Source organism: Apis florea, unplaced genomic scaffold (assembly GCF_048593485.1).
Source record: "Apis florea isolate Af1SG1 unplaced genomic scaffold, ASM4859348v1 contig_1630_pilon, whole genome shotgun sequence".
Taxonomy (NCBI): domain Eukaryota; kingdom Metazoa; phylum Arthropoda; class Insecta; order Hymenoptera; family Apidae; genus Apis; species Apis florea.
In genome coordinates, this window is record NW_028256425.1 from 66,717 (window position 1) to 86,141 (window position 19,425).

The window sequence follows — 19,425 nt, forward strand, 5'->3', positions numbered from 1 at the left end:
CCATGCATCGCGGAATAAAAATAGAAAACGGAAACGAAATAAAAGGTAGATAATGGAATAAGTAAAAAAGCAACGATTCGAACGAAATACACTCGAGTTTAAAATAAAGTAATAATTGATTGAAAATGAAAGGAATAATTATCGTCAGTAATTTGAATAGAAGATAAAAATGAATAAACAAAGCTAAAAGAGTAAAAGGAAATTAATATTGGACGAATGAGTTTCTCGGTTCGAATTGAATCGCTAATGCGAGGAAGTAAGCAGATCCGAAAACAAAAATGGCCTCGATATTCAAAGAAATTCTTCGATCCTCATCAAAGATCCTCATCGTTTAAACTTGGACAAGACTTGAACGATCCTTGTAAATTTCAGTTGCGGTTATCGTTGATGAGCATGATCCTCGAAAGCGCTTCGAAATATTGGAATACTGGTTTACATCGACTCTCGAAATCATTACCAGTCTGCTCGATATCTCTCTTGAACCACGTCTACGATATCAAGTGCTGTTAACGAAGACAATAGGATCGTGAAATAAGTAGTGGAGAGAGAGAGAGAGAGAGAGAGGGGAGAGAGAGAGAGAGAGAGAGAGAGAGAGAGAGAGAGAGAGAGAAATTAACCAATTGTTATTGTTTCGTTCGATGGAAAACCTTTGCACGTTTTTAAATTCTTCAAAATTCTTTTCAAACGCATCTTGAATTATTCGATGTAAAGATTGCTCGTACAAATTATTCATCGTCGACCAACAAAGAATTTTTTTCATCATAAAAGAAACAACTCGTCGAAATCACTGCTCGTGCAAAATGAAAAGACAGGAATATTTGTTATATCATACCGACTCTGTTATTTAAAGATATTTCTACTCTCGTTTCGAGAGAATGGTACAATCCGATCAACTGTGATCGATTGCCGTGACACGATGGTACCCGCATGACGAGTGTCACGAGCATACGAGCAACGAGACGAAAACGAAAGGAAAATCGTTTCGTCGTAATCGGCTCGGTTACGAAGGTTGGCTTTCATAAATCGCGTCCCCGTGTCGAGAAGAGACGACTCGTCACAGACGTTACGTGATCTCTTATAAAAAGAAACCAGGGTCAGCCTTTCCCTTTTCATATTGTTATTCGGATAGATCCTGATTGCTGTTACATTTTTCGACTCGCGAAACTTTCGAACGGAATATACGATGACAGAAGAGATGATATATAAGAGGAATTGCAAACATTTTTTGGAGAAATTGCAATTTTTTAAATACGGAATATGTGCTCGAATAAAATGTGGAGGTGTTAAGAAATTATAGAGGAAAAATGAGAGGAAAAAATTAATGCAAGAATAACAGATGATTTATGCGAGGATAGTTTTTTCTAGAAATAATTCGACAATACGGAAAAGGATATACCTTGAGTTTGTCGTTTAATCTCGAAACAACGCACGAACGAACAGAATTTAATTATTTGAAATTTTATAAAAATTTTATGATAATGTAATTCCATTTATCTCGAATTGAATTATTACCTTGAGTTAAGTTATGTAAACTCTTCTAAACAAAATTTTCACGAAAAATCGAGTTATAATTATTTCGAACTGTGGTTTTTCCTCGAAAGAAGAATTTTTCAAAACAGTTGAGATCACTTCGAAGAAAAATTCAAGAAATTTTGAAGAATTTTACAGAATATAATTCCTCTCATCAGTATGTACGGAGCTTAACATTCCTTCAAAGACAATCGATTCACACAAGATTCGTTTTTCTCGATCTGGACTAACACGAAATGAAACAAGCATCACGCGACACGCATTAAAATGCAGCTGTGAAAACATCTTTAAAAATCTCATTGTTCAGTGATTTCTTTTATTTTCAAAGAAACAAAGTGTCATTTTCCGAGACATTGCGTTCTTGTCTAAGTCTAAATTATTCCATAGACGTTATTTTGTTACGTAAAATGTAAAAATCTATTGGAAAAATCATTAAGGATCTTTCAAAGGCTAGGAAAATATGAAAAATCAAATGAGAAGAACATAAAAAAGACAATATTTTCAAAATCTTTTCATTTTCCAAGTCAAATGTAAATTAAACGAGATTGACAGTCAAAATATTATTCTTCTGTATGAAATATAAATATCTAACGATTATAATTTTAATTTTTTTTTTCATTATTATTACTAATCATTTCTGCCATTTGTAATTATTTTCATAACTTGAAAAAATAATTGTAAAACTAAATCGATGGAATCTAATTTATCTTCCCACATTTCCATACAAATTACAAAAACACACCGAACACGCTTCTCATTGATTGGACTTAACGAAGTTGAATCCAAAGAATCGATCTTTTCGATAAATTTCTTTTCTAATTTCCTCCATATATACGATGATGTCTATGATGATAATCGATGATACGAACGGTTATTCGATTTAATTGGAAAATAGTCAATTTCACTTGGAAATTTTTCAAACTGTAAAATAAAAATAATGATTGGAACTTATTTACGAACGATTTAAATTTACATTTTTTAAAGAAAGCAAGAGAAGAATATCGGAGATAAAATTGTTTTATTAATTCTATTTATGTCCGGCTTCGTTTCGTAAATTCCAATTTCATTTTTTTTTTTTTTTTTTACACCAACTTTTGTGGCTACTTCGGCCTCCAGAATAAATTCTTGGAAAGTATTTTCATGAATATATTAACACCGTGTATACGTAATATAAATTTACTGATATTGCGCATATCCGATATATCGATTTCCTCGCGCTGGAAGACAGTTAACCCGACTGTTGGATTAATCGGCGATAAGTTAATCGAAAACGTATTAGGTGTGTCAGTAAGCAGTCAGTTTGAAACACGACCGAAACTAGCGATGATAAGATTGAAGAAGGAAAAACGAATGGAAAGAACGGCCGAGTAATATTCGAGCAAACGATCCATATTTCTCGAATCGTTTGTCGCGAAACTTGATCTGGAAAGAACGGAAGAACGATAAAATGTCCACGGTTTATGGTCACGCTCCAAGATAAGAGCAACATTTTTAAAACGAGTGGAAAATAGAGTCGAACGAAATAAAAATCTAGAAGATAGTGGATTGACGTTTCTAGAAGATTATTTTGTAATCATCTATTGTTATTATCGATGAATTTATTCGTATAAATTATATGACGATACAAATACGAAAATTTTCTTTCTTCTTTACAAGTGGTATTTCCTTTTTAAGAAGTTTCAAATAAAAATAAGACGATACAATATATGGTATACATCGAAACACGATAAAACGAAAGTTTATTTTATTCTCCTAAATCCTGAAGAGGATATAAACGATGAAGATGGAGCGAATGAAGAGTGTACTCGCTGTCGATAATAAATCAATTTTCGCCTTTTCTCATCGATCAATAAAACTCGAGTATTGCCACGATATTTGTAACGAAGTTTATAAAGTTTTGAAGACAGTTTTTATCTTCGGATCATGATAAATGAAAAGAAGAGGATACTGTGTGATTAATTATTGAGATTGGATCACATTTTTTCCTTCTTATTTAATATTTTGAACAAGTAGTAAATCTATTTCTGCGAATTATAAGTTTGAAAATGAAATGTCGAAAGAATAATTTAATGGATAATGGATAAAATACTTAAATAATCAATTATATCAAATTCGATAATGATAAACTGAATGCAGAAATGAAACTTCTATTCGCGCGTCTTTAGGCGAAGTGAAATATGTGACCAACTAATTCAGCGCGGACAGATAATTTCCTGGTGGAACGTGTCATCCTATTGCGAGCTTACGTATCGAGCAATCAGCCGAGTAAATGTCGATCAATTTCTCAACAAACGCTACTTACAAGATAAATACATCGATTGTTCTCTTCGTTTCTCATTCTCACGATTCATCGCGAATAATATCGAGGATTATTTCATTAAAATCAAAAAGTTGATCAACTCGAAACTTGTAATTGTGCGAATATCGATCTCTCGATACGAGAGATCCTTTTGGATACTTTTAAAACATTAAAGAGATGGACAAAATAGATTCAAGAATATCTGTATCTATGTATTAAGATATTACGAAGAATTAATTACGAATATAAAATTGAAAAATATTCCGCATATTCCTATAATTTTTGGAAACTCGAACTATTGAATTTGTTCAACCATAGTGTGATAACAATGGAGTTGGTATTGAATTTTTTTTAAAATATCAAAATATGTTCAAAGTATCATCACAAAAATGTTTATAAATAAAAGAAAAAATGTCGAATAAATGTGTAATTTGAATCTTCTAAATAGATGAAGAAAATATTTCCTACATGGATTTCCTAATGCGATAAACTGTGAATTATCGTACGTGAAATCTCATTAACTTTAACTTCGACGCGAAGAATTGGAGCAAGCGTTGATTTCGAATTTATCTTGTGTCACGAGAATAAGTACCGCATCCAAGATTGAAAAATTGAGATAAGTGTTGATGCTAAGAGGAGGCTAAGGTGACGAGGCAGAAAGAGAAAATAGCGGTGACACAAAATGGAGCAAGTTCAAGAGGGATGCATTTACATACTGCAATATTCATAGAGACGACATGGTGGCCGCGATCGAATGCCAACAGTCGGTGGACGTTTGCGTATGCAAATTGTTCGTGACGATGGGTGAATCTAGACGGATAAGCATGGAATTCTATGTGAAAGAATCGCATATTTTCGCCTGTGTGATCGATCTCGATCCAACATCCAGATTCTTTACATTTTTGGAAATCATTCTGTGAGATCACTGTGAGATGAAATATTTGAAATTTATTTGTTTTTTTTTTTTTGTAAGTAAAAAGATGGAATAACAATCGCGTTAACCATAATTGATTGTTGGGAAAAGGAACGTAATTATATAAAGGCCATTGTTGGATAACGTTTTTCCGTAAGATCTGAAATAACATTTCAATTGGGATTCGAAATATTCAGAAGAATGATAAAAATAGTCGGTCGTGCATTAGAAACATTTATGTAATCGCAATTACTTACGATTCTTTCGAAGAATAAACTTGTCTCTCCTTAAATAACGAGTAATTGACTCGTCAAATGAATCGGATAAACATAAGATGTTTTAATTTTTGCACAAATTAAAATGCTTTTCCAAGATATAAACGACGATTAATATCCCTTTCGACTCGTCAATTATTCCATGATTCGTGATATTATATTACAATTATCTGTTATACCATTTATTTCATATCTTGAGAAATTTTTGTGAAATTTTGTAAAATACACATCTTCGAACTATAATTTCAGAACGATTGAAAATTGAACGAATGATTTAGTTTCGAGAGATTAAAAATTGATTAGTTAGATTAAATTATTAGGTTAAATGAAAAAATTGTTTCCCAGATCTAAAAACTGACGATTCGAAAAGACCATCGAAACTATAATAAATATCGATTTACAAAGTTTTAATCGAGCATCACAGACCGAAATTATCTTGGGTGAGCATGCAGTCACCTTTAGCCTCGACAAAAACACAAAGTTCAATTATCTCCCAGCAGCATCGTTCAATTAACCAAATATCGTTGTTCCCTTGGAAACTCCCAAACGCAAACTCAAATTGCTCCTTCACCCAAACATCATCCGACCAAAAAGCTTTTAGCACGGACGACGATCTTAGACACCTATAAAGGGTCGGTATGAATCTTTCGATGCTCGGATCAACAGAACAACAATTTCCACGATCAACGCTATACAGCATGTTTCCAGTTTTTTGCAATTTTTGGCGAATTACACGGCGGATTTCTAATTAAATCTATAGATCTATAGATTTTAAAATGTAAGGAGATAAAATGAAATTAATGAAAAGTAAAAAGCGTCGAAAATCTTTATTCTTTTCTTTATTTAATTAAAATTTTAAATGGAAAAGTGATCCAAATACAATTTTCAAATACAAAGATAAATACAGAGAAACATCAATAACACCCATATTCGTTCATTGATGCATCGATGCAACGTTTGAAAACACAATAATTTACTTCTTCGATTACCAAGACTTTTAACGATTAAAATGAAAAAATGAATAAATTTTTCGAAAATTCTCAAGTTTGCTTGCAACGAAAGGGATGCGAATCTTTTTTTCAAGTTCGATCGAGAATTTCTACCTAACGCGACCTAAAAGAAAATGCCAAGAAGATTCGATTTGAAAGTGACTCTCGCGTGTCACTTCTCGCGATAAGAGTAGAATCGGTTTTCGAGTATCCGCTAGGAAAAATGGTGATCGAGAGTGATTCGTGAGTGTGAAATAAATTCACAGCTTTACACCCGGAAGGCTCGAATCGTAATAACGGTTTCCAAGGCAATTCCGGTGCGAGCGTTCGCTGTTAATGAAACGCACTCGCGGAGTCGGGCCAATAAAAAAGGTTAACCAGTTCGAGCGGCGCGGATCTATTTTCTCGATAAGACCTCTTACGTACGCGTGCCAGTTCCTGTCTATCAATGAATTACGTACTAATCCCGCGTCTTTGCACGCGTCCTTGTTCACGATCAAACAGAGCGAACTTGTGGAAAAACAATGAACGGTTTACATAATTGTCAAACGTGACGTATGGTTAACTGGAGGATCGTAGATCGTGGAAAATGTTTTGCATCTTACATTGTTTCGATCGAACAACGAAAAAAATATTTAATCATTATTTTTCACAAAATTGCGATGAAATATTCTTTTTTACGCGTATATATGTATTTTTTTTTTTTAACAACACGTTAGATGGGGATGAATTTATTAAGTATGCTTCAATTCTCAATAAAATATAGAAATGTATTTTTTGCTTATTTTTAATTTGAAATGATTGCAAATTTATTCATTTATTCTACGTTTAAATTAAGAAAAAAAATTGAAGGACAGATTCGATATGTGTATCAAGTTTATTAATTAAAAGCATCTTTTTCTCGATACACTGGGTGAGTCGATTTCCATATTGAGCGTATTAATATTTCTGTTCATGAAGGTATACGAAGAAATTATATATCTATTATTTTGTGAATGTTTTTTTGATGAAGATAAATCGATTTAATATTTTCATGCATTTGATATTTGTATTAATATTTCACATCTCAAAAACTATTTTTAATGAATTTTGTATATTGCGTTTGATCAACAATTTTTTTTTTATACGTTTTATTTTTTCTTGGTTGTTCAACTACTTTACTTGTTTTTCAAAAACAAGTAAAAATTCATAGTTATTCCACCGAAAAGGTTTTTAACGCGTTTCTCGCAACATTTAATCTAATTTATCGTATCGGTATTTTTTTATTTTTAAATTTATTTTTGAAACTTTCGAATTTAGTTGTTGCGTTGTTGCAACATTTTTTGATTAATTTTTTTCTTATTTTATTCGAATCGAAACTGCGAATAAGAAATAAAACAACACGTGTTCACTTTACGAAAAGATTGCATTTACGTATTCGAAACGAGAGAATAATTATGTAAATAAAGAAAAAGGAAATAACTATTGGTATTTTCTTTTCTCGCGGAGAACAAAATATTTTCCTTTATATCAAGAATGTTAAAATATAATACGGTTACAATAATAATATACGCGAATAAATAATAAAATCATAATATTGTTAATTAATAATACATATTTAAATAATATATAACGCGTATAGACACCAACGCGTGAAAATAATGTATTCTTACTCGTGTCATGATATAATGTCAATAATTTACATAAAGTATAATGTCACGTAATATAATATTCTCGTTGACGTCATAATAGTGTCTAACAATAACAATTAATACACATAATATTAGTGACCGTGAATAAAACGTAATCTAAATTTAAAAATATAATATACTTTCATCCGTATCAAAATTATTTATTCATACTTCATTCACAATTTGATATAATATCGAAAGTATCGAACATTTTAGTAATAAGTAACGTTATCTTCCATCGATATATTTTCCTGATATGAAATTTTTCTTCGTTATCAAAAACGAGAAAAGAAAAAAGACGAGAGAAAGAAGGAAAGAGAAGGTTTTTATCGTGATTCTTTTCGAATAGAATTAAAGAAAAGTTATGATATAAAATTTCTTTTTCAAACTGAAACGATAACGCTTGTATTTACAAATTTTTTTTTTTTTTTTTTTGAAACTAGTGTAGATATAGAGTTTAAAATGGCGCACAAGATGAAGAGATGTTTCTTTTACACCGCGTAATATCGCGTTCCCCCCCCGTGTATTCGGGAAGAGGGTCGGTTATCTTGCGCGTTGTTGGTTATTAAGCTTGCACAACCTGTCTGGCTACATGTCTGTATAGAACGCAACATTCTTCATCGAGTTATAACTTTCGCGTTTGCTTCTCGTACGGGGCGCGAAATGAACACGTTTCTCGGCTGAATTCCAACAAAATGTTATTTTTCCTCGAGTACTGAAGTTGAAACGATATTTTCGAGTGTAATTAAAAAATAATTAAAAAAAAAGTCCATTCTTCCTTCGAGATGGGATAAAAGGTTTTTCAATAAAAAATTCAGCGAGAAATTTTCACGGATGAAAAATGGAGAAGAGAAATAATAAATTTTTTCTTTCTTCGGTAATCGAAGGTTTTTAAAAATTTAGAAGAGATCTCTTAAAAATTGGAAAATTTAAATAGAAACTTGAAATTCGACACCTGATAACGAAATTATTCTTCGCATTGGATCACTTTTGCGTTGTCTACTTTTGATACGATTTTTGAAGCATCGAGAGTTCTTTCATCATCGTATAACTTCCGATGGATATCGCGCATTCCCCAAGATTTATCATCAAAGTCGTTCGAATTTCTAAGATTTGCAGAAGAATCAAAAAATTGGCATAGAAATCTTAGAAAGAAATTCGAATTCACAAACACTCGAATACGATCGCAGAGAAGATCCGTGAATTTCTCCAAGAATTTTTCTCCATGAATCGAGCGGGACAAACGACCGCTTTTATTATCCGCTCGCATCGGCAAAATTTTCTCTTGCTTTATGCCGCGGAAATGCATTGTCTGGTATACGAACCGCTCTATCGTATACGAGATGCTTTCCCATGCGGGAAATATTGTGCGCCACGAGCGAAAATGTAATGAAAACGGGAAGAAACACTGCGAAACTGGTTATTATTTCCGGAATGGATCCTCCGCCACGAACGATTTCCTTAGTTTTACCAGTTCACCGTTACGAATCGTGAACTAGTTACAATGCTTATAGTCGAGTAGAAAAATGGGAGGAACGCTGTTGAAATTACATACGCTATTGTACAGCTCGAGTATTTAAATATAGGAAATAGAATGCAGAAAGTTTGTTGCGTGACCGATGATATAATGACCGATAATAATGAATTACGAATAAGATATTTTTCTATTTGCTGTTCAGTTTCAAGAGATACTTTTCTTAATTTTCTTCCCATTTCATCGAAATATCTTTTCTCGTATTGGATAGATAGGAATGCAAAGGTATCGCACATCCGTCACGCGTTCCACTTTTTTGAAAATTAAAAATAGAATTTAAAAAGAGGATTTTAAAAACGATTTCGAACAGTTTGCTTTCGACAACGTTTTGTGAAACACGAATTTTCGACGGCAAAATAGATTAATTTAGATCAATGTCGTGGAGAAAAAAAAGAAGATAGGAGTTGGAGCAACGCAAGCGCTGTGTTGATAAAAATAATTTCAAAGACTTTTACCGCTTTATTCGCTTTTTATATAAACTCTTCGTCGTAAGGATTTCATTTTCGTTCGTGAAAAATTCGCCCCTTAAGAGAAACAAGGAGTTTTCACCGTTTATGATTTCGTTTTCATATTTATAAAATGATTCTTTTTTTTTTTGTTTAAATTCACGAATTATATTTCTTTCGTTACACTGCCAATTGAAATATATGAAAATTTGAAAAACTTAGAAAAATGTTGTGAAGCAAGAATAGAGATCGTATTGTTAACGAGCGATATGGAGTTGTATATCCTTTGTCCACTTTCCATCGATAACATTAATTAATAATTACGATAATTTCATTTCTTTTTGTAGAAAATTTTCGTTAAAATTTCATTAGACTCAAACTCATAATTGTTACGAGCAATTCGTGTAAAATTTTAAACCGAATATTGGAATTAATTCTACCTCTCCGGCGAGATCAAAATTGTTTTGAGCCTCGAAAATTTTCTACATTGCCCGCATATTTTCTATTTTCCACGCTCGAAACTTTCAACGCTCGATTCACACGTATTATTCCAAACGTATTATTCGTTCCTCTCTCAAACTTCACCTCGCTCAAACTTGGACCCAACTTTAACTCCCATTGGAAAATCAAAATATATATGAAATCGTAGAATCCGAAATTTGGCAAAATTTCTTTCGTGAAACCTATATTTTCAACACACTAGTTTCAAATCACTTTTTGAAAAACAATTTGTGAGCTCTTCTCGTTCCTCGCAAACTGTCACCATCGTTTCGAATTTTTTACTTTTTATCGAGCACGGACTCGCGCGAAATAGAAACGAATCGAGGAAACGACACTCGAGGCGAATTTCCAACAGGCACGAGATCCACGCGACTTTAACCGGCAAAGTAACGACTCGGACCGTTCATGTTTCACGGACGACGCCGGTAGACTGAGCGTCGCGACGTGCACAGGCGCCGCCGGACCTCTCCCCTCGTGCTCGCCGCGTCTTTCTCTCTCGCGGCCTCCCATTCTCTCTCTCTCCCTCTCTCTCTTTCTCTCTCTCTCTCTCTTCCACTCTCTTTGCTTTTTCCCTCTTTTTCTAACCACCACGCTCCGTCTATTCACCAGCGTGTCGTTATGAGCTCTCCTTTAAGTTTCTTTTAAGACCTCTGCATCCTCTTTGAATCATGGACATTTTTGGTGATATCTGTTATCTGTTGCTTGATGATATCCTTGTTATCGTTGCTATTGGATACGTATAAAGAATATATAGAGTATGAAAATATCTCTTCTTTTAGAACAAAATTTTTCTTATATATTTAATTGTTTTGTTATTTAATTAAGTTATTCGTTATTCTAATAATTTTTTGTTAATTGAAATTATGAGGGATTCTTTCTATTAATGTTCTCAGAGAATTTTCTATTTATTTATTTGCAAAATGATGAATTGAATGGTTGACGATACGTTAAGAAACGTAGGAAAGTATATCGTATTTTTTACGTATAAATTTATGCATTTCGTGTAGATTAAATCAATTTTGTATTCAATAATTGATAAATTTTAAACGATTATTTTTATTTATTTTTCTCAAATAGAAAGTTAATATAGATTTATATACATTGCATTTAAGGTATTTAAAAAAACATTGAAAATCGTTGTATCAATTTGTTCGAAATTGCAAATATATCGAATCGATATAAATAAAGGATACTAATCCCATTAAGAGCGTATAAGCTTTGCGTAATTGTGTAATTAATTCCTGTCGAATAATTTAATGCCAGCAAATAATAACGTGTGATTAATGAGAATTGATCGATCAAGCGTTTACTGGTTCCAACATCGAGTTCAAAGAAAATGATGCTTCATCGATGGCATAGATTCCAATGCGCAATAACGTTGCCACTTGAAGTTGAATGATTTCAAACAATTTTCATTTTAATGATTCGTAAACAAACCGATGAAACAATTGATTATGATAATAGTGAAATATCGATAGTTAGTGTTTTCACTAAATAAAGCTTTGTTCATAATAGTATAGTCTTTTGTTGTTAGCTAATGTTATTCAAAACGTTTTATATTTTATATTTAACGTATATATTATTACATTAACATATATGATTATTTAGTTATAAATAAAACTATATAATCGTATAAATGGGAAAAGAAAAGAGTAGAAGGAAATTATTTATTCCCACGCATTTTTTTTTGTATAAAAATATACCGACATTATAAAAAGTTGGCTAACATAAATAAAATATAAATAGCACAATTCAACCTTGACACAAATTAATTAATTAATTCTATAATAAATCTGCTTACAGATTTATATTATAGAAGAATTAAAAAAAAAAAAAAAAAAAAACTATCAGTTCATTTTACAAACATTGGCCAGACGTCATTCGAATTGTCGTGATTCGAACGATTTTAAGACGATAGTTCTCCCTTTATCAGAGTATATCCTCCCCTTTCGTAGCTCGTATTTTCCACGAGAGTTGGGATTGTTGTTGTTACTTTTCGACGACGACATTCGCCGTACGACAATCATTTCCTTGACGACCAAAGGGAATAAGAACGTATCGAGAAACCGATCGCGTCTACCCATGGGAGTAACGTACCATTTAGACGTCGAAAATTCCGTCTCGTTCCCCGGCTTGCGCGACACGTGGTCTCCACATTTTATTACTCGTGCCATAAACCGGGTATCGACCTCGTCCACCTATTTATCGCGAGTTTACTTTTAAGGGTTGTTAACGGGTTTGGAGAAGATTTTTTTGCCGAAACGTTTAATCGTTGTATTGGATGTAGATGATGGATCTGTAAATGTTCGACGACGTAAAATTGGTCGGTGATAGAACGTTTTGCCACAAATAATGTGATATGTTATTTCATGAAAGATACAAGAATTGTAAAAATACAAAAATAGTTCTTCCCATCGAAGAATCGTGAACAAACGTAATATGGATTATTAATATATTCGTGGATTATCTTTGAAGAGTTGATTATAGAGGCCAGAACAAACACGAAAGTTAATATACCTCGTTGAGGCTTATTTATTAAGTTATTTAAGTAAGTAATTTAAGTTTGAGTCGGATGAAGCTATATGGAGACAGAGGAAGATAGCTGACGAAGATAGAAGATCTTTCTTATAAGTTTTGTTTTATAATTATAAAAGAAAACTTACGAAACGCGTATATAATAATGAAAAGAGTCGCAGAATTTTAATTAAATCACGAAGAAAAAATATACATCGCGTTAATTTATTCATCTTAATAATTGTATCATAAAAATCTAAAATGATCTTAGTGATTTAATTTTTTTGACACAACGATACAATTCAAGGATGAAAAAAATTTATATTTTTCTATTTTGTTTGATATAACACGAATATATAATAAGAAAATTGACAGATTTTAGAAGGAACGAATTTTTATAACAAATTTATACGTATTTAATACGATCAAAAGATTTGGTTTAATTTGATTTATATAGATAATAGATTAACATAATCGAACAAAAGTAAGCAGCAATTAATAAAATGCTCTTAACATTTAAGAGGATTAACGGAGGTTCGTGTGTATGAAATAGTTCGCACTTACATATCTGAAATCTTTTGTGCACATAGTATATTAATTGTTTGAAAATACTATTTATCTCTCGACTAAAGAAATATTCTTCGTTTAAATCTAATTCAATGAATTCGTACGTGTACAAATATTTTCGTAATAGACATTTTTTTAAAGATATATAAAATAAGGAAATGTAGCAATTGTACTAAGATTTTGTAATCAACAGAAATAGAAATGCAGAAGAAAATTGTGATATATTTCAAATATTAATTTTCACGAATCTTTTATATAAGATATATTTTAAAACAGAGTAGAAATGGAATCGACATTTTGAGATGGAGGGTTGCAGGAAATTCGAGTCATACTAGCATTTTATAAATGTTTTAATGCGAAAATAGTGCATACGATTGTACAAACGATTGACCTAGTTTTTAGTGGAAATGGATATTTATCGAAATTTTCTATGTTTTCTTTAACCGAGATGTCCTTCTGAAAGAAAAATGAATCTGAAATGGTTCTCGATGAATCTAATTGATCAAGGATATTTTGACAAGTATCCTTTATAACAAAAAATCCTGATAAATATTTCTATCGAATGAAATTTAATTAAACGAGCACATCGAAGAAGATTCATCATAGATTTAATAAAATATATTCATAATTATAGAAAATAAAAATGAATATGCAAGATAAATATTTTTAAAAAAAAATATGCATTAATAAATAATTGATCTTTTACTTTGATCTAAGATCTAAATATCTATAATAATTGCAAACAATTATAATTAATTATAAAAGCTAGGATTGAAATTGAATGATACGAAAAGGGAGAAGAGAATAAAATTTTTAACATATAAGATATATTTGAACACGTAACTTTTTCATATCGTATAATATTGTACGTGTATATAATATTATTTACAACATATTATACTATTATTACAGTATAATCATTATTTTATATTATTATAGATTAAAAAGAAATATAAATTTTTTAAAAAGAAACATCGATATTTCACTTGAATTAATGATACGTCGATAGCGAACGAATCATAATCTTTAACCAAAGTGAAACAAGTCAATCGAATGTCGGACACTTATAATTTTACCTTTCTTTCTTACTTCTTAGAGTGCAATAAAGAAATGATTCTATCAGAGGACAGATGCATATTTGGAAGACATAAAACAAACGTATTTTTATGACTTTGATTAGTGTGAGCGATTGGACTTTGAGAGAATTCCAAATTCCTCTTAATCTGCACTCGGATCGCACTGTAGTGAGACAAGCTGGCTGGTTCTGTATCGATGCTTGTGAATGAATCCAAAATACTTGGCAAACTTATAATAAATAAATTAGATATATTGCAATATATTTTCTAAATTATACATATAGGTCTAAGAAAAACTGATACAAATAATAACAATATTATTCGTTGTAGTTCATAAAACAGAATTTTCAAAATGGAATTGCTTTATATCATAACAGACACAATATCGACAGACATGCATACGATCGAATTCTGCAATATTCATGAAATTGGCCGAGAAAAAGCCTTTCAGATTGGTTACTTGTTGAAAGAATTTTAGATCGAGTCTGTTCGAATGGTGAATCGCAATTGAATCGATCGAGAGACTCTTCTAAATGTATTATATTCTTAGAAAAAGAACTTTGTCCAAGAGATATAACTCCTATATTAGACCAGACGGATAAGTCCGAGAATCTCTCATTTTACGAGTCGATTAGAAAAGTTTTGTAGATATTTTATCAGAAATGTTTGCCAATCAGATGTAATATGTAATAGCAAGTAGTAGCAAATAATGTAAGTTTTACTAAACTTATTATTCTTAAATTTGTACTATTAAAAAAAATATATATATATATATTATCTGATAAATGATAAAATTTAATAAAAAGTGATTAAGTAATGAAGAAATGATTGAAGATAATTTTTTATTTTAAACTGCTAAAATAAACAGATAAAAAAGAAAAGAATATTTCGAAACATCCATCGAAGAATATAAGAAAATTCAATCGGCCATATCGTGTATCTAACTTCCATACTTCTTATTGATAATCAATGAATATTCATTACAAGTGATATAACTCAGTTTCAACGCAGCTGCTAAACTTTACTTCGTTCTACTAAAAGGGAGAAGAAACGTTGCTTGGGCGTGAAAATTCGATAGAAGACAATAAAAAATTGGATGGAAGTTGTAACTCTCGGCCTGAAATCAACTGGAAAAAAAAAGAAAAGAAAAAAAAAAAGGAAGAAAAAAAAAGAAAAAGTTGAAAACCTTTTCTTCTCAAGTTGGAAGTTCGCTCAAGTAGTACAAGTTGCCTTCAGGTTGTCCAATGCGTCGGAAGTGTCGTAACTCTCGGCGGGATCAACCGGGAGGAAAAGTCTTGGAGATGCACTGCTTGCACGGGTGGAAACTTTTTCTTATGTAGTATAACCCGATTCTGTAATAGACCACACACCCGGCTCCAACTTCTGAATAGGAGAAGTTTTTAATTGCACCCATTGTTCGCCACGATGTTTCTACCGGTAACAAGTTTCTCACGATGGACCAACTTTCTATCTTCTCTTTCGCTTTTTATTTCGTTCGGGCAGAAATTGGAAAGTGGGATTGAAACCCAGGAATTTTCTATCTTGTTTCTTTTTTTTTTTTTTTTCGTTATTTAAATATTCGTAAGAAACGTTGTTCTTTAAATCTTCGATGCTTTTCCTTCTTCTTTTAATTTTGACTTTAAAAACGTGAAACGTGTTAAATTAAATACGATCCTAATTTTTAGCCTAATAATAGTGGAAATATAGTGTCGATCAAAAACTTCAATAGCGTATTCTTCTCTTCCATTCTTCGTATATCTTTTCAATAATTATATCGAAGGAATAAAAATTAACAGGATGAAAACTAACAGTCACGCTTGAAAATACATATATGATATAACGATGTAACATTATATACAACAAAACTTATTGCTGAACAATATCGTCACAAGACAGGTGGAAAAAATCATAACACGTGGTCAATCGGACGTGGTTAATAATTTCTTCGAGACAAAAGCGTGAGAAAGTGGAGCATCACTCACGAGTACCAGCACGAGATAACGATGCCACTTTTACGGAGACAATGAATGCAAGACAAGATCCGCGAAGGTATCCTTGATTAATACGGCCACGATAACACTGACAATGAGAACGATCGATTCGAATTGTCTGCGCGTGCAACTGGAACGAATTCAACCTCTGAGGAGATCAAACGAACCAGATTATTCCATTTGAGAATTAAAAAAAAAAAGAAAGAAAGAAAGAATTAAAGGAACCGCTCGAAGGAAGCTTGATCGTGGCTCTTGTAAAGTGGAAACTGAATTGTATCCGAGATAAGGCGTTTATTACGAGAATTTCAAGAAATTTATGTACCAAGATAATGAACGAAATGTATTCTATTTTGAGAACTCGAATACTTTGATGAATATTTGTAATATTGTGATATTATTTACGGATCGAATATAATCATATGATGTTTCTTGTATTTATCGTCGAAGAAGAATATTTATTAATACGACAAATGTTTAATATACAAGTGTTATTGTGCGTTTATGGAAAATAATTTGAATAAACAAATATATGATGCAGAGGTGATATGCAGAAAGATGCTTACAAAAGATGATAATATATCCGTGGATCTGTGGTTGGAATAACTTATTTATTGAGTTATAAACAGCTTAAGTTTGCGTTAGATGAAACTAGAGATAGAGTGAAGTGACAGAGTCATCTTCTTCAATGCAAACTTAAATTGCTTATAACTTAATAAATAAGTCTCAACCAACTAGAATAGACTCTCCAGAGAAGACTGTCCTACGAATATATTAACAATCTGTACGTACATTAATACATTTGTTAAATTACGTAAAATTATACATAAAATAATGTAAAAAAGAAAAGGAATAAGCCAAAAGATTTTTATAATTCAATTTATTTTCTGATATGGTGTAATGTACAATTTGCAGGGATCGTTTTTCATTCGGATAATCTACACCACTTATATTACGAACACGGCTTGAAAAGCAATGCTGGATCAGGTCAAGAGAAAGTGTGCAATCGAACTCGGTCAAGTTGATATTTTTCGAATGAAAAGGGATGGTTTGGAAGTATAATTGGAAATGAGACACGTCAGATAAACTGGTTTGCTATATCGATAGGCATCCGATCTTTATTTATTAATTTTCTTGAAATTTGTTTATCGTATTATCAATCTTTAACACGATTGGAAATCTTGGCTACAAACTAAAGTAAGTTTGTAAAAGTTGAAGAAAATAAAAGAGTTTGAGGTTTGAAATTTCAAAGTTTAATAGATATTTGTTTGAAAATCTTGGAAGAGACAGAAGAATAGAATGAAGTGATCATCAAGATATTTGTAAAAATTTATTATTACAATATAACGTGTTATAATATGAATAACAAAATTGAAAAATTGAAAGAATATGAGATTTTTAAACATAAAAATAAAAGACTTCGTGATTTTACTATTTTCGAAACATTTTCAAACATTTTCATATTCAATAAGCGTATGAATATTTAAACGTTCGTGTGTAAATAAATAAGTTATGAAACACGAAAATGTTTATTGGATTTTAAAAATTTTAAAACTTGAACTCTTAAACCCTAAAAAAATTTGTTCAGATATTAATACTCGAAATATCGATAATAAATCGATCAACGATACAAAAATAAATAAAATAATAATATTGCAACAAACAAATTCTCGTATTCAAATTTATATTCACATTATTTTATCAAAACAATTGCAACAAAAAAACATATTTAAATATTAATATTGAAATAAAAATTAAATAAAGAAAAGTTATAAATCTTCTGATATATTTCCCAAATATTTATTAACATAATTGTAATGTTTCAGGGAATTTGCGGAAAAACATTAAATACTTTTTCCAAAATTTAACAAGTAATTTTTTCATTATCATCGTACATAAATTATGAAAAATTCAAATCTATTTTCACTAATTTTCATAAGTTGCTCTCTCAGAATTAATTTCTAATTATCTCCTTTATCACATTGAGAGCGATATATTTTTAAATAATCAATGCATTATCTTCTTGCGAGAAATACTTCTTTCGAGATTTAAGTAGAAGCTTTTTTAAAAATGGATTTACACTCTACTATTCATCATATATCTATCAAAATATTTAGCACATATGAAGAGCAAATTCTTCGTGTAATGTAAGCGAAGGTCATCACTGATTATCACTTTTTCCTGATATTCATCGCTCCTCGATCATCCATCTATCCTTGTGCTTACTGTGTCAAGTTCATCTGTATGTCAATCGATAAGTCGCGAACTCTCTTGTCTCGTTTTCACCCTTTTTACACTTTATTCGCGATAACCTTTGTACCTTTTATTCTATTTTCTTTTAAAGCTCTTTCGTTTTTTACTAAAAAAAAAAAAATAGATAAAGCATTCGAGAAAAGATACTTTATCTTCGAGTTATAGTATAGCATGTTGTAATAGTTGAAAGAATTTTTAATAGATAATGAATAGTGGTGGAAAAAAGAAAGGAAAAAAAGGAAATTATTCAACGTGTGCAACTTTTAATTGGAGGAAAATTGGTAGATGCATTAGAAAGTTTTAGAATTGTTCTATTATGTTCAAGTTAGGTTCGTTAAAAGTTAGAAAATAGATGAATATTTTGGTTGTTTCGATTTGCCATACATGGTCATTAATAAGTTTTCGAATTTTCGAAAAGTTAAAAATGAAGTAAAAAATTAGAAGTAAAAAATGCAAGTGATTGAATAACAATTAATATCTTCTCTTTCGTTTTTTTTCATTTTAAAAAATATTTGAAGAGAATGAAAATTATAAAGTGGGATATGAAAAGCATCGCAATAAAAAGAAACGAAACGAAAAATAATTGTTTTGAATTATTAAAGAAGAATATATGGCTAGGGTATGATTTATTAAATCTGAAAAGTAGAAAATAAAATGAAAAAAATGAAAAATACAAAACATTTAGAGATGAAATTTCTTTGTGAATACTTAAATACTTATGTAGATTTTTAATCTCTATCGGTGTAATAAATGTATCTTCTCGTAAAAGAGACGAAAAAAAGGCAATTAAAAGTTAAAATTAATCCTGTCATAGAAGCTTCAACATCCGTTCCGGCCACTGGACATTCAACTTAAATACATAAATCTCTT

At 31.0% G+C, this 19,425-nt stretch overlaps 1 protein-coding gene across 3 annotated transcripts in view; it reads right to left on the reverse strand.

Moving 5' to 3' along the window:
- The window catches only part of LOC100867325 (octopamine receptor beta-1R), a 108,976-nt gene that overhangs the window by 38,418 nt on the left and 51,133 nt on the right, over positions 1–19,425 (reverse strand). The window contains exons 1-2 of one of the 3 annotated variants that reach the window (XM_086907442.1): positions 10,242–10,565; positions 9,666–9,734 (exon numbers count right to left, since the gene is read on the reverse strand). The exons of 1 other annotated variant lie outside the window; for it this stretch is intronic. The gene's annotated coding sequence lies outside the window, so the exon portion shown is untranslated. Of the gene's footprint in view, positions 1–9,665; positions 9,735–10,241; positions 10,590–19,425 lie in introns of those variants that run through there. One more of the 3 variants, XM_086907451.1, reaches the window with a different exon arrangement.